The following is a 17171-nucleotide window of genomic DNA, read 5'->3' as shown; positions in this document are numbered from 1 at the left end:
GCAATTGGGTCCCTTCTCGCGTCACAGAGGATCAACTGGATGATTTAGTCCTGATTGGCGCCTTGGGCAGCAAAGACACCGTCCATTGGAGGGCTCCTGGCAAAGAATGCCCCCCCACACCTCGAGAAGGAGAGGTTGTTGTTTTTGTAGACCACTTAGCCCGGGGTTTTAAACCGCCCAGTTCTAAATTCTACCGGGATGTTCTAGCTGATTTCCAACTCCATCCGCAAGACACTGGCCCCAACTCGGTTACAAATATGTGCCACTTCCAAGTGCTCTGTGAGGTGTTCTTTCAAGAGGAGCCCACAGTGGAATTATTCAGAGATCTTTTCCATCTAAACCGCCGTACTGAGTTTACTGATGGCTCTAATATGGAGTTGGGTGGCATGGCGATTCAAAAAAGGAAAGAGGTCACATACCCTCACGCCAAGCTGCACAGTCACCCCAAGGAGTGGAATCAGACATGGTTCTACTGCAAAGACACCTCCCCTGCTGGCGAGAATCCCTTGCCTGGCTTTCGTCCGGAGCGGCTCAGCAATACCCATCCTTTTCCTCAACGATTGAGTGCCCAGGAGAGAAGAAAATATGCTCCTCAGCTGTCAAAGCTCAGAGCCTTTATGGCCAACAGTTTAACAGGGGTTGACCTTGCTCGTTGTTGGATATCATGGAGCATACTGCCCCTTAGTCAGCACTCCGGTTTGATGTGCGGATATACTGATAGTGTGGATGACCCACTGCGACATTCAAGACTCCAGCTTTCCGGTGAAGAGATCACAGAAGCTGTGCGTAAGATACTGAATGAACCGGAGCACATCTGCGCTAGAACCGGCTTGCTTCCCTTCTGTGCCACCAACAAACCGCCAGCTGTAAGACTTTTATTTTCCTCTTTGCTGAATCTGTTATTGATATGTCTGGTCATTGTTTTTAATATCAGTGTCTGCATAATCAGGGCGACGATCCGTTTTGGAGCAAAAAGCTGCCGCAGGAGAAACCAGAGAAAGCAGATAAACCGGAAAGAGCAACCCGGCAAAAAACTAAAGCCGTGAAGAAGACTGCCCACCGGAAAAAAACCACTGCATCTTCTAATCCGGCCCCTGATGACGAGGTGGATAATCCGGACCTTGAGGTAGAGCTTGACTCACTTGGTTTATTTTTCATGCATCTTATTGATGATGATATTTGTCAGGATGATGCCGAAGCCAGCCATGCGGATGTTGCAGAGGTAATTATTCTGTCTTCCGATTCAGAAACCTTGCCTTCACAAAAAATCCGTCAGGCAAACCGGAAAGTTAAATTTTCTCATCCTCTTGCTTATTTGGATCCTAAACTTCTTATGAAGACTCAACAACACGAAGCTCGCCGCACCACCCAGCACAGCGGCCAGGTAGTTACCTCCGCCGTTTACCGAACAGTCCGGTTCGGAAACGTCATTTCGAGGTCTCTAATTCGCTTGTCAGTGCTTGTCCTAAACCGGGCTGCTTTCGTCAACCTCTTAATCCATCTGACTCTGATTATTGGGTTATTTCCCACTCATCTTCTGGCGAGTCGTCGGCTACTCAGCTCCCACCGCTCAAAACGGTGCTTGGGTAAGCTATATTTATTGTGATGTTTGCAGTATATTGCCTTAGAACATATGCTGTATTTAATTTTGTTATTCTTCTCAGGGCCAAACCTAGGCCAAGCAAGAAGGCCCGCCTGGATAAAGCGGCCGAAGAAGATGTCATTCTTGAACCAGGCACCACACCCAATCTTGAAGCGGCTATTCCTGAGGATATTCCCAATGATCCACCGCAGCCAGATGATGATCTTACTGCTGAGGAAAGACCTACTGATACTTCAGATCCTATCCATCAGCCCACAGGTTCCCTCCAGGTTGAAAGCTCCACCGGTCCCGCAAAACCTACTGACAAGCCAACAGCTCCAGTGCAAACCGGCGGTACCAATGATGATGAAGTTGTCATTACTGGCACTGGCCATACTGAGCCAAGCAATCCTGTCGTTTTATCCAAACATTCTGCCAAGGAAGAACTTGCTGCCTTTGGTAAAGGCAAGTGGAACGCTGATTTGACGACTTACGCTGCTCTGAGCGCCCAAGATATCCATTCCGGCTATCTGAACCGGCTGTATACCAGCCGTGACTATGAAGCCGGTCTGGTCAACATGATGAAAGACAAATATGAGGTAATTTCCATATGCTCCTTCTTGCTTGTATGATTCCATTCCTGACTCTCCTAGCCCCCAAGGGCCGGTTTGGAATATTCTTTCAAACCGGGACTTAAATAATATAAATCTTGTTGCTTTGAAATTTGCTGATGTAGCCCCCAAGGGCCGGTTTAACTTTAGCGTAGTTAAACCGGTACTTTAAGTAACTGAAACTGCCGTATCAGAATATATATGATCAAATAGCCATTAGCCCCCAAGTGCCAAGTTGAATACTTGTATTGATCTTGGGACTTTGTAAACAATCGAAAGATGAAAGGGTAAATCGGGGGCCGCTTTAGATCAAATATGCATTAGCCCCCAAGTACTAAGCGCATAACTTGTTATGTGGTTGGTACATGAATCCTTCTACCAGTTTGCTGAAGCATATATCTGTATGCATGCAGGCGGAGCTGATGACAAAAGAGAACCAAGTCATCGATCTTCAAGAAGCCCTGAAAACCCAACAAGCTGAAACCTCCAAAGCAAAAGAGGAATTGGCCAGTGCTTTAAGAGCCATGGAACAACTTAAGGAAAACTTCAAAAAGAAAAGGGCGGACTGGGCCACTGAGAAATCCGCTTTGATCAAACGAGCAGAGGATGCTGAGGCTGCACTAAAACTAGTGGCAGATGAACTGACCAGCATAAAGCGGCACGTGCATGCCATGACTACTGCTATCTTTGGTAAGTCAGTTTTCCTACTGAATTGGCTCTGCCTTCTGACAAAGTCGCCGGTTTATTAACCCTTTATGATATTTCAGGGACACGAATTGGTCACTTGGGGTCAGATGTATGGAAGAAGCTAAAAGCCGCCTATACATTGGTTGAACAATTGTATACTGGTGCCCAGCGGATCATCTGTACCGCCTCTCATAACAAACCGGCGCCTACTTTGATTCAAGATACTCTGATGAAACTATCAGTGCTTCCTGCCCGGATTGAAGAGCTAAAGAAATCTTCTGCTCGAACCGGTGCAATCAATGCTTTAATCCGGGCAAAATCCTGGGTGCCGGATTTTGATCCTGTTGAAGCGGCTCAGGGCTATCCCAGCTTGAAGGAAGACGGATCAGAATTCGGTGAAGTGGATCTGCGGGCGATAAACCGTGAGGTGCGTCCACTAGCTTGTCAGTTGGCTGAGGAAGCAGACTTGTCTCGTTATCAAGCGCAATATGACAGTCAGAACAAGCAAATAGCTGCGCCAATCGATGAATCGGAAAATCTGATTCCTCCAATCCGTAAGCATACTTACGCTCCCGATATTGACCCGTCCTTGCTGATCCATGATGAAGCTGTTTTTCAAGCACTAATGGGAATCGACTGGACAACTGTGGATTTCCAGCCACTGGGTAGAGATACGGAGGCTGAAGCAGCGCAGGACGACCCACAACCATCAGGCCAGGCTGGTGACCAAGCTTGAACTGGACGCCGGTTTAAAACTGCCTCTTCTTCGCAAAAAACAATTATATTATTATGGGCACCATGTTGCCTTGTAATAGGCTAGCTGATACCTTTGATATTGATATGCCTTCGTGCATAATTTGTTCTTCCTGTGGTAATGAACTTTCCAAAATACTTTTCTGAAATGAAAAATTCGTCAAGTGCCACCGCGGTTGTACCGTCAGGCGGAATACGATGTCTTCATATATGAAATAAAAAAAAAATTAAGTATGATCAAATTTCGAGATACATAATACCTGCCGTCATTGAGCGTGAAGTTGGCTTGGCCAATCTCGAAGCGGGGTTTTGCAAACCCATACTATTGGAGGAGATAACAGCTCCTGTATATATATATATATATATATGATGCTGGTTTACCATGTAAACCGTCCTGGGTTATGATACACACCGTGTTACTCCATAAGAGGATGTTTAACAACAAGGATCAAACCGGACAAATAGTCTCCGGATTGACGTGAACTGTGTTCCGTCAATTGATTGGTTAAAAAACTTTGTTGGTTTAAAGAACACAATAAAAAGCAAAAAAACCCCTTCAAAGAAAAGTATGAAGCAAAAGCAACGACAAAAACATTTGCCAAAAAGATTTATTTAAGCTGATCAAATGGCGTAACCATGGCTAAACACGACCAAGCTCCCGTTAAGTGTAACTATGGTTCTAGTTAGCCAGGTCCCCAAGTGATTCTTGTGGCATTTATGCCGACCAAATGGCGTGGTCATGGTTCGGGTTCGACCAAGCCCCCAAGTGATTCTGTGGCCTTAGGCCGATCAAGAGGCATGACTAGTTCAGACATGACCAAGTCCCCAAGTGATCTGGTGGCTTTCGCCTATCAAGAGGCATGGTATTGGTTCGGACACGACCAATCCTCCAAGTGATATAACACGATGATTTTAGCAACGCCAACTCAAGGGGTAAACCGGAGGCCGTTTTAGAGCAACTCCGTGTAACCTCACATGATGTAAAAGAACAGATACCCCGCTTTAGCTGAGGTTCCAGTTTATTATACTTAATCATAATATATACATTGTATGTACATAAGTATAGCCAATGGCTCAGGTATAGTAAGGCCGAAGATGAGCTATATTCCACGGCCTGTTAGTCTCCTCCTCTGATGTACGTGAGTCCTTATGCTCTCGAATATCGATCAGATAGTACGACCCGTTGTGCAGATTCTTGCTGACCACGAAAGGCCCCTCCCAAGGTGGGGATAGCTTATGCATATCAGTCTGATCTTGGATGAGCCGAAGCACCAAATCTCCTTCCTGGAAGGCTCTGATTTTGACTCGGCGACTGTGATAATGACGAAGATCCTACTGGTAAATCGCTGACCGGGCGGCTGCGATGTCACGCTCTTCATCCAACCGGTCCAAAGCATCTTGCCGTGCTGTCTCGTTGTCCGCTTCAACATAAGCCATGACACGAGGTGAGTCATGACGGATATCGCTGGGGAGAACCGCCTCCGCTCCATAAACCATGAAGAACGGTGTGTATCCTGTTGATCTGTTGGGTGTTGTATTGATGCTCCATAACACAGATGGTAATTCTTCTACCCAACAACCCGGCGTTCTCTGCAAAGGAACCATGAGCCGGGGCTTGATGCCTCTCAAGATCTCTTGATTAGCTCTTTCTTCTTGACCATTGGACTGTGGATGTGCTACTGATGAAATGTCGAGCCGGATGTGCTCCCATTCGCAGAACTCCTTCATAGCACCTTTGGACAAATTGGTACCATTATCTGTGATAATACTGTGCGGAAAGCCAAACCGGAAAATCACCTTTTTGATGAACTGAACCGCCGTGGCCGCATCACATTTGCTAACAGGTTCTGCCTCCACCCACTTTGTAAACTTGTCCACCGCCACCAGGAGGTGGGTCTTCTTATCTTTGGACCTTTTGAAAGGCCCAACCATATCCAGTCCCCAAGTCACAAACGGCCAAGTAATTGGAATCATCCTTAATTCTTGAGCCGGTACATGAGCACGTCTTGAAAACCTTTGGCAACCATCACATCGTCTGACCAGATCCTTTGCATCAGCATGAGCAGTTAACCAATAGAAACCATGGCGAAACGCTTTAGCCACCAGAGAGTTTGAACCGGCATGGTGACCACAATCTCCTTCGTGGATCTCACGCAAAATTTCACGGCCTTCTTCAGGAGACACGCAACGTTGAAAATCTCCTGATACACTGCAATGATGCAACTCACCGTTGATGACAGCCATGGACTTGGATCGCCGGATTATCTGCCGGGCCAGAATCTCATCTTCTGGCAACTCGCCCCGGTTCTTGTACGCCAGGTAAGGAAGCGTCCAATCTGGAATAACATGAAGAACTGCCACCAATTGAGCCTCCGGATCAGGAATGGCCAAATCCTCTTCACCAGGGATCTTCACCGACGGGTTGTGCAGCACATCCAAAAAAACATTGGGTGGGACCGGTTTGCGCTGAGAGCCCAGCCGGCTTAAAGCGTCTGCCGCTTCATTTTTCCGCCGGTCCACGTGGTCCACCTGATAGCCTCTGAAATAACCTGCAACAATATCCACCTCATGACGATATGCTGCCATGAGTGGGTCCTTGGAGTCCCAAGGGCCAGACACTTGCTGAGCCACAAGGTCCGAATCACCGAAGCACTTAACTCGACTTAGATTCATCTCCTTAGCCATCCGAAGACCATGGAGCAAGGCTTCATACTCAGCTGCATTGTTAGTACAAGGTAACATTAAACAAAGAACATAACAAAACTTATCACCTCGTGGGGAAGTTAATACGACTCCAGCCCCCGAGCCTTCCAACTGTCTGGATCCGTCAAAATGGATGGTCCAATACGTGTGATCCGGCTTTTCTTCAGGTGCTTGCATTTCCGTGCAATCATTGATGAAATCAACAAGTGCTTGAGACTTAATCGCTGTCCGAGGCACATATTTCAAACCGTACGGCCCCAGCTCTATAGCCCAGTTTGCAATCCGGCCAGTTGCTTCCCAGTTCTGGATGATATCTCCCAAAGGAGCAGAACTGACCACCGTAATGGGGTGCCCTTGGAAGTATTGCTTAAGCTTCCGGATCGCCATAAAAACTCCGTACACCAGTTTCTGCCAGTGCGGATACCTTTGCTTGGACTCAATGAGTACCTCGCTGATATAATAGACCGGACGTTGAACCGGATGCTCCTTACCTGCCTCCTTTCGTTCCACCACAATAGCCACGCTGACCGCATGAGCATTAGCAGCAACATATAGCAGTAACGGCTCCTTGTCAATGGGAGCAGCGAGCACAGGAGGATTGGCCAATTGCCGCTTTAAGTCCTCAAACGCTTCATCAGCAGCAGAACTCCAGGTGAACTGATCCGTCTTCTTCAACATCTGATACAAAGGGATCGCCTTCTCACCAAGGCGGCTGATAAACCGGCTTAACGCGGCAATCCGGCCTGCCAGGCATTGAACATCATTGATACACTTCGGTTTAGCCAGGGAGGTGATGGCTGTGATCTTCTCCGGATTAGCCTCAATTCCCCTGTTGGACACCAGAAAACCCAATAACTTGCCCACCGGTACACCAAAGACACACTTGTCCGGATTAAGCATCATCTTGTACGTCCTTAGGTTATCAAAGGTTTCCTTCAAATCATCAACCAGAGTCTCCTTCTCCCTGGATTTAACCATGATATCATCCATGTAAGCACGTACATTACGACCAATCTGCTTGTGAAGACAATTTTGTACACACCGTTGATAAGTTGCCTGGGCACTTTTGAGCACAAAGGGCATAGACAAATAGCAGAAGGCTCCAAAGGGAGTTATGAATGCCGTCTTCTCCTGGTCCTTAACTGCCATTTTGATCTAATGATAGCCAGAATATGCATCCAAAAAACTTAAATGCTCACAACCCGCCGTAGAATCAATGATTTGATCAATACAGGGGAGGGCAAAAGGATCTGCTGGACAAGCCTTATTAAGATCTGTGTAATCCACACACATACGCCAGGTGCCGTTTTTCTTAAGGACTAGCACCGGATTGGCAAGCCACTCAGGGTGAAAAACTTCAACAATAAAACCAGCTGCTAAGAGCCTGGCTACCTCTTCTCCAATCGCCTTGCGTCTTTCTTTGTTAAACCGGCGGAGGAACTGTTTCACCGATTTGTATTTAGGATCCACATTAAGTGTATGCTCAGCGAGTTGCCTCGGTACACCTGGCATGTCAGAGGGATTCCATGCAAAAATGTCCCGATTCTCACGGATGAACTCGATGAGCGCGTTTTCCTATTTCGGATCCAAGTTGGCACTAATGCTGAACTGCTTGGACGAAATGCCAGGTACGAAGTCAACAAGCTTAGTTTCTGCTGCCGATTTGAACTTCAGGGCCGGATCATGCTCCGTAGTTGGCTTCTTCAACGGAGTCATGTCCGCCGGATCAACATTGTCTTTATAGTACTTCAACTCCTCGGTGGCACAAACCGACTCTGCATAAGCCGCATCTCCTTCCTTGCATTCCAAAGCGATTTTGCGGCTTCCGTGAACCGTTATTGTCCCCTTGTGACCCGGCATCTTGAGCTGCAAATACACATAACAGGGCCAAGCCATAAACTTGGCGTATGCCGGACGCCCAAAAAGGGCATGATATAGACTTTGGATTTTCACCACTTCAAACGTTAATGTCTCCGACCTGGAATCATGATCATCCCCAAAGGCCACTTCAAGAGCTATCTTACCAACGGGATAGGCTGACCTGCCAGGCACTACACCGTGGAATACTGTATTGGACGGTTTGAGATTCTTGTCTGTAAGTCCCATACGACGGAAGGTCTCATAGTATAGGATGTTAATGCTGCTCCCTCCATCCATGAGCACCTTGGTGAACTTATAACCTCCCACCTGAGGCGCCACTACCAGAGCCAACTGACCCGGATTATCGACCTGGAGTGGGTGATCCTCTCTGCTCCATATGATTGGTTGTTCAGACCAACGTAGATAACAGGGTGTGGCCGGTTCAACAGAGTTGACTGCCCGCCTCTGAACCTTCCGGTCTCGCTTATCCAAGCTAGTGGTAAAGACATGGTACTGCCCACTACTCAATTGCTTTGGGTTGCTTTGGTAACCTGACTGTTGCTGCTGTTGGTTGTAACCACCCTGGTTGTTCTGACTATTTTGACCATTATGCCCGCCCGGATTACCATTAAATCCTGAACCGGAACTTCCTCCACCGTAACCCGGCTCGGATCCTAAACCGCCGCTAGATCCGTGATCATACCGGAAATTATTAGAATTCTTGAACTCCTGCATAATAAAACAATCCTTCCAAAGGTGGTTTGCTGGCTCCTCCTTCGTCCCATGTTTTGGACAGGGCTAGTTTAGCAAATAGTTCAGGCGGTTTGGGTTGGGGTTGGGCGCTCCACTACGATTTTTCGGCCTGCCCTTGCGCCGCTGGCCATTGTCCTGTACGTTGGTATTAGCCACAAAATCCATGTTGCCATCCGCTTTACGCTTGCCTCCTCCGCCATGGCCTACCCAGTGATGTTGCTGACCTTTGGAGCTGCTGTTCTTCTTCCCCTTCCCTGTCTTGTCATTATCAGACTCGGGATCCTTGGTACTATCAGAATCAGCATATTTTACCAAAGCGGCCATGAGGGTTCCCATGTCGGTGCAATGACACTTCATCCGCCCCAATTTTAACTTTAGGGGCCCAAAACTGGTAGTTGCCTTCTAGGGTTAATACTGCGGCGTTAGCGTCGATGCAGTCTGAGGAGTGCAACACTTGCGAAACCCAGCGCACCCAATGAGTCGTTGACTCTCCTTCCTCCTGGACGCATGCAGCTAAGTCCACTATCGACATAGGCTGTTTACAGGTATCCTTGAAATTGTTGATAAACCAGGCTCGTAATTGGGCCCACGAGCTGATAGAATTAGCGGGCAAGCTTTTTAGCCAAGTACGGGCCATTCCTTCAAGCATCATGGTGAAGTATTTTGCACACGCCGCGTCATCCACATCAAGCATCTCCATGGCCATCTCATAGCTCTCTACCCATGTCTCTGGTGGTTGATCCGCCGTATAATTTGGTACCTTGCGTGGGCCTTTGAAATCCTTGGGCAAACGCACGTTGCGTAAAGCGGGGACGAGGCAAGGCACCCCCAAAGAACTAGAAGTAACACCAGGCTTGATTGAAATGGTTGGACGAACCGGCGTGAGCTGCCGAGCCTGATGTTGTGCGGCTAACTCGGCCTCCCTACGCGCTCGGGCCCGGTTCACCACTTCCTGAGCGTCATCAGCATTACCCGTCAGGTTGTTACCACGGGGTGCTCCACGTCGTTCATTACTCGACACTACAGGCTCATCCATATGTCTGCTATAGCTCCGGCTTGGACGGGGGGTCGAGTGGATTTGGTCGCGGCTGTACGAGTACGCCTCCTGTTGGGCCAAAGCTGTCCTCAGAAGTTCCTTGACCCGTCGCGTCTCTACTGCTTGCGGCGAGTCACCGTCAACTGGAATGGCCTCCAGTCATGCAGCAGCGGCAACAAGATTGTCCATTGGGTTGGAGTAGTGACCCGGAGGTGTTAAAGCATCCCGAGGTATAACGGTGTTTTGACGAGGCGGGTCCATCTGACGGGGCTGAACCGGTGCACCGGTCCCAGGGGCTTCTTCCCAGTTCCCCTCCGGCGGATTACCGGCTCTTGGTCCTGGAGTGTTGAAAAGGTCTCTGGCCTCGAAAACCGGAGGCAAGCGGGACCGGTGCTTCCTCCTCATGACTTCATGCGACGCGCTCTGATCCAACATAAGCCTGTAGGCCTGTGCGTCTAAAGCGGCCCGCTCTACGGCCATCCTGGTGTCCTCAGCCGCCAGATCCGCCTTGGCCTGGGTGATCTGTTCCTTTACCCTTGCAATCTCCGTGTTGTGAACGTCCCGATCTGGCGGATTAACATCTGCCATAAGCACAGCCCACGCATCAAATAGCTCTGATAGAACCTGAGCCGGCGGGCGCACAGGGCCTCCTGCCCCGGCAGTCGTTGCTACTGCTGAACCGGAAACCGTTGCTGCAGCTGTCGAAGAATGAAGCGCTGCTTGTGTTCCGGCCATGAATATTCCAACCCGGTTGGGCAAAACAGAGGGGTCCAGAATACTGTCGCCATCGGAACAGCTCCCAATCTGGCCATCTTGTAGTTGATAAAGAGATTCGGTTTCTCCGGTCGAAGATTCGTCACCGGAACAAATGACAGTCGCCCCGCGAAATCCCGATCCGTCCTCATGACCTCCTCCATGGATGACTCCCACGAAGGCACGCTTCATGGCCGGTTTAACCCGGGCGAATTGCGCACGCTGAGCCGTCTAGACGAGGTCGGTGCAGATGTCCGGCTCAGGGCCCGGTTCACCGATCTTGCCAATGAAAACATGAATGCTACCAAAGGGGACCCGGTACCCGTACTCAATTGAGCCGGCCTCGGGGCCCCAGCCTGCGTCGTCGATGTAGAGTTTGCCGCGACGACTCTTAGTCATCCGGCCTACAGCTAGCCCTTGAGTCCTTCAAAGCGGCCCTCCAAGAACCGGAAACCATCGTGCGATAGCCCCACGGTGGGCGCCAACTGTCGTGGTTTTGTCACGGCAAATGTCCTAGAGAAAGGACTTAGTCATGGAGCCATCGCTACGGGTTAGCTTGAAGGGGTTAAAGCGGACACAAGGATGCAAGAGAGTTTATACTAGTTCGTCCCCTTCAATGAAGGTAAAAGCCTACTTCTAGTTGTGATGGGATTGATGGGTGTTTCGATGACTAGGGAGCGAATAAGCTTCGCCTATGTCTCGAGTCGTTGTCTGTCGTTGAACCGCCACCGGGTCGTCCCCTTATATACATGGGTGACGCCCGTCGGTTTACAGAGTCCCGATACCGGCTCATAGATGCGTCCGGTTCAGTCTCCACTATTCCTAACTTATAACACAAGTTACATACCGACGCCGGTTTATAGCTATAGGCCTTAAAATGATTATGGGCCTTTAGCCCTCATCTGCCCTCATGGGCTTTTATCATACTCAACTACTGATGAAGTTAACCCGGCCTGTCCTGGCCGGTTTACGCCCAGTAGTAGTATCCCCAACACTTTCCATATCCAAGCATAAAACCCTCATGTGCTTTTGGTGCAAATTTTGAAGTGTGATGTGGATCCTTGATCCAGCACCTGGCGCCAAATACTCTAAAGTAACTGACATTTGGCTTCTTGCCAGTAAGGAGCTCATAGGATGTCTTGTTCAGAAGCTTGTGAAGATAAACACGGTTGATGATATGGCATGCAGTATCAATGGCTTCCGGCCAGAATTTTCTTGGAATCTTGTATTCATCAAGCATCGTCCGGGCCATCTCAATAAGTGTTCTGTTCTTGTGTTCGACGACGCCATTCTGCTGTGGCGTGTACGGAGCTGAGAATTCATGTGTGATGCCTAAGGTATCAAGATATGTATCTACGCCAGTGTTCTTGAATTCAGTGCCATTGTCACTTCTGATGTGCTTTATCTTGGTGCCATAGTTGTTCATTGCTCGACTGGCGAAGCGTCTGAAGACATCCTGCACTTCAGTCTTGTAGAGGATTATATGCACCCAAGTATATCTTGAATAATCATCAACAATGACAAAGCCATAGAGACAAGCAGTAGTAGTAAGAGTTGAGTAATGAGTGGGACCGAAAAGATCCATGTGGAGCAGTTCGAAGGGTTGAGTCGTTGTCATGATTGTCTTCGAGGGATGCTTGGCCCTCGTCATCTTTCCTGCTTCACAGGCACCGCATAAGTGATCCTTCTTGAACTTGACGCCCTCGATGCCTATGACATGCTTCTTTCTTGCAAGGGTGTGGAGGTTCCTCATGCCAGCATGCCCTAGCCTTCGATGCCAGAGCCAGCATTCAGAAGCTTTTGCTAGAAGACATACTGCAAGTTGTGGTCCTGCTGAGAAATCTACCACGTACAAATCATCTTTTCGATACCCTTCAAACACTAGAGACTTGTCAGATTCCATTAGTACAAGACAAGATATTTTCCAAACATCACAATCATGTTTAAATCGCAAAGCATTGAGACAGACATTAAGTTGAAACCAAGGGATTCAACAAGCATGACTTTATCCATGTGTTGATCCTTTGAGATTGCAACTCTACCTAGACCCAATACCTTGCTTTTACCAGTGTCAGCAAATGTGATGTGACTTTTGTCAGATGGATGTAAAGTTGAGTCCATGAGAAGGCTTCGCTTCCCAGTCATGTGATTTGTACACCCACTATCAATAATACATTCTGAAGCAGCTGGTGTCGTACCCTACAGTGCAGTTAGGGGGATAGGCTTCATGAAGAGAATTATGAAGCAAAAAAATTTGACGAACCAGTGGATTATTAAAGCTTAGATCGAGATTAGGACTGATAGGGCAAGTAGCAAGCGATTCAGGAACAAAGTACATCATAAGACCATTTGGGCATTTGATCTTGCGCCCTACAAGATGTTTAAGGTCCCCAGCAATAGTGTCAGACGATTTTGGTTTTCGGCTGGAGACCTTTCCCTGCAAAAGAGAGTTAAGCTTTCTTAGCCACCCACATCTTCAAGGGTGGCTTCGAAGCAATGAGTCTAAGTGCAGCATCTGAGAACTTTGGCTTTGGAGCCCTAGAAAAAAGTCTTGCAGGTGGACAATAGTACTCATAAGAATAAGCAGAATAGTTCTTGGTCTTATGAACATGGCGGTTTGATGAAACGCGCTCATATTCACAGGCCTGAGTATGGTTTCCCTGCAAAACATTTGCATTAGTGCGACCCAGGTGAGTCCTCTGTCTGTATGAAGCCTTTGGACCGTATGAAGGCTGTGGTCTGGGGTTTGTCTTCTTCACATGTGGTGTCATGATAACATTCACAGGAAGATTCTCCAAACACCTTTTCAGCACCCAGATCTTCTTCATAGGCGGTCCATTCCTGCAGTTAGTACCAATATACCTGGCAAACACTTCACCATTCTGATTCTTAAACAGTTTATAGTTTGCATCAAAGGATTCATCAATAACAATGGGATTAGCACAAGTGAAGCCAGATAGGGTGGATGGATCCGCTGAAGGTTCCTTTGCAGCTACCCATGTGGTTTTGGGGTACTGCTCAGGTTTCCAGTAAGAGCCATCAGCATTCATTTTCCTTTTGAATCCAACACCCTCTTTCCTAGGGTTTTGGTTCAGAATCTGCCTTTTGAGGACATCACATAGTGTCTGATGCCCTTTGAGACTTTTGTACATCCCTGTTTCAAGCAGTGTCTTCGACCTAGCATTCTCATCAGCAATAGCAGTGGTATCCTCAGCAGAGGGGTTAGTTACCACATCAACAGTTGAAGATATTGCAATAGTAGCAGGAGTAGAACATTCAGCAACAGAAGTAGCGTTATCACGCTCAATGCATTTAAGACATGGTGGTTCAAATCCTTCCTAAGCTGAACTGATCTGTTCGGTGCGAAGTGACTTGTTTTCCTTTTGAAGATCTTCATGAGCCGCTCTCAATTTCTCAAGATCTTGCTTCCTTTGAAGATAATCATAGGAAAGCCTTTCATGAGTTGTTGAGAGCGTTTCATGACGACTTTCAAGTTCCTCATACTTAACGTGAAGATTTTTTTATGTCTTCAATTAAGGACTGAGATCGAGTCATTTTAGTGTCTAACATATCATCGCTTTTGTCTAACAGTTTTTGAATGTGTTCCATAGCTTTCTGTTGTTCAGTTGCAATTTTAGCAAGTGTTTTGTAGCTGGGTTTGGAACCATAATCAGAGTCATCGTCACTAGATGTTTGATAGTGAGTAGTGTGTGTGTTTACCTTGGCACCGTGTGCCCTGAAGCAGTAGGAAGGAGCGGAGTAGTCCTTGTCATTTGCATCGGTGTCGGTGATGAAGTCATTGTCTTCAGTGTTGAAGATGGACTTGGCAACGTATGCTGTAGCCAGACTCGCAACGCCAGAATCGGACTCCTCCTCAGACTCCACCTCTGCCTCCTCAGAAGCGGACTCCTCCTCAGAATCCATTTCCTTGCCAACAAACGCACGTGCCTTGCCAGATGGGCTCTTCTTGTGTGATGAAGACTTGGAGGAAGACTTGGAAGAAGACTTTGAGTATTCCTTCTTCTTCTTCTTGTCGTCAGAGTCATACTCCTTGCTCTTCTTCTTCTTGTTGTTCTCAGTGTCCCATTGTGGACACTCAGAGATGTAGTGGCCAGGTTTCTTGCACTTGTGACATGTTCTCTTCTTGTAGTCATGAGCAGAAGCTTCATCATTCCTTGAGCTTGATCGTGAAGACTTTCTGAAGCCTTTCTTCTTGGTGAATTTTTGGAACTTCTTCACAAGCATAGCATGCTCCTTTCCAATGTCTTCAGGATCATCAGAACTACTATTAGATTCTTCTTCAGATGAGGAGACAACCTTTGCCTTCAAGGCACGAGTTCTCCCATAGTTGGGACCGTAGATGTCTCTTTTCTCAGAAAGCTGAAACTCGTGTGTGTTGAGCCTCTCAAGTATGTCAGACGGATCGAGTGTCTTGAAATCAGGACGTTCTTGAATCATCAGGGCTAGGGTGTCAAACGAACTGTCAAGTGATCTCAGGAGTGTCTTGACGACTTCATGCTTGGTGATCTCAGTAGCGCCGAGGGCTTGAAGCTCATTTGTGATGTCAGTGAGTCGATCAAACGTGAGCTGGACATTCTCATTGTCATTTCTCTTGAAGCGGTTGAAGAGGTTGTGAAGGACACTGATTCTCTGATCTCTCTGGGTTGAGATGCCTCCGTTGACCTTGCAGAGCCAGTCCCACACTAGCTTAGATGTTTCCAAAGCACTCACGCGGCCATACTGTCCTTTGGTCAGATGACCATGGATGATATTCTTGGCAGTAGAGTCCAGTTGAACGAACTTCTTGACATCAGCAGCAGTGACACCTTCTCCAGCCTTGGGAACGCCGTTCTTGACGACATACCATAGGTCGACATCAATGGCTTCAAGATGCATGCGCATCTTATTCTTCCAGTAGGGATATTCAGTTCCATCAAAGACGGGGCACGCAGCAGAGACTTTAATTATCCCTGCAGTCGACATAGCTAAAACTCCAGGTGGTTAAACCGAATCACAGAGAACAAGGGAGTACCTTGCTCTGATACCAATTGAAAGTGCTAGTGATCGACTAGAGGGGGGTGAATAGGCAATTTTTATGAAAGTCTTCAAAACATGTAAGTTTCAAAGACAAACGATAGAAATAAACCTATTACCATGCAGCGGAAGGTAGACTACACTAGGCAAACCATAGTCAAGTATTCAATGAAGTGAAAGCACAATGACTAATAGCAGCTATGCAGTAAGGATCAGGTAGGAAGATATTGTGAAGCCAATCAGAACAAGTAATCACTCAGTGAAGCCAAATGGTGATGCAATCGTACAATGACTTCACAAGGACCAACAGTAAGTAAAGGGAAGGGAAGGATGAAACCAGTGACTCGTTGAAGACAATGATTTGTTGGACCAGTTCCAGTTGCTGTGACAACTGTACATCTGGTTAGGGAGGCTGAGATTCAACTCAGAAGACCTCGTCTTCACCTTATTCCCCTTGAGCTAAGGACACCCAGTCCTCGCCCAATCACTCTGGTAAGTCTTCAAGGTAGACTTCCAAACCTTCACAGACTTCATTCACCGGCGATCCACAATGACTCTTGGATGCTCAGAACGCGACGCCTAACCGGCTGGAGGATTCACAGTCCTCAAGTGTAAGAAGTCTTCAGATCACACAGACAGGAAGATTTAAGTGATGCCTAACACTCTTTGGCTCTGGGTGGTTAGGGCTTTAACCTCTCAAGGAATTCTCTCTCAAAGGCTTCGAGGTGGGTTGCTCTCAAACGACAAAAGCCGTGCTTTAACTCTGAGCAGCCAACCGTTTATGGTTGTAGGGGGTGGGCTATTTATAGCCACTAGGCAACCCGACCTGATTTGTCCGAAATGACCCTAGGTCACTAAGGAACTGACACGTGTTCCAATGGTCAGATTTCAAACACACACGGCAACTTTACTTGGGCTACACGCAAAGCTGACTTATCCAACTCTGGACAAGATTTGCTCTCATAGTCTTCACTCGAAGACATAGGATTTTGGTTAAGCATCACTTCAGTCATTCTGACTGGTTCTCAGTACGGTGGTTCCTATGACTCAACAAAGAAAAACACAGAACGACGAAACTGCTAAGTCTTCGCGCTCCATAGTCTTTACGCGATGTCTTCTCTTGTCATAGTGTTCAATGTGAATGTCTTCACATAACACCTTTGACTTCAATGTCTTCATACATTTTTAGGGGTCATCTCTGGTAGGAAAACCAAATCAATGAGGGACTTCTACCTGTGTTATCCTGCAATTCTCACAAACACATTAGTCCCTCAACTAGGTTTGTCGTCAATACTCCAAAACCAACTAGGGGTGGCACTAGATGCACTTACAGAGCCAAACTCTCATACCCTTTCAACAATAAGGTACGACCTCAACGACTGCTTTGCAGATGCACCTC

Source organism: Triticum urartu, chromosome 3, assembly GCF_003073215.2.
Source record: "Triticum urartu cultivar G1812 chromosome 3, Tu2.1, whole genome shotgun sequence".
NCBI lineage: Eukaryota > Viridiplantae > Streptophyta > Magnoliopsida > Poales > Poaceae > Triticum > Triticum urartu.
This window is presented reverse-complemented; position numbering follows the sequence as displayed.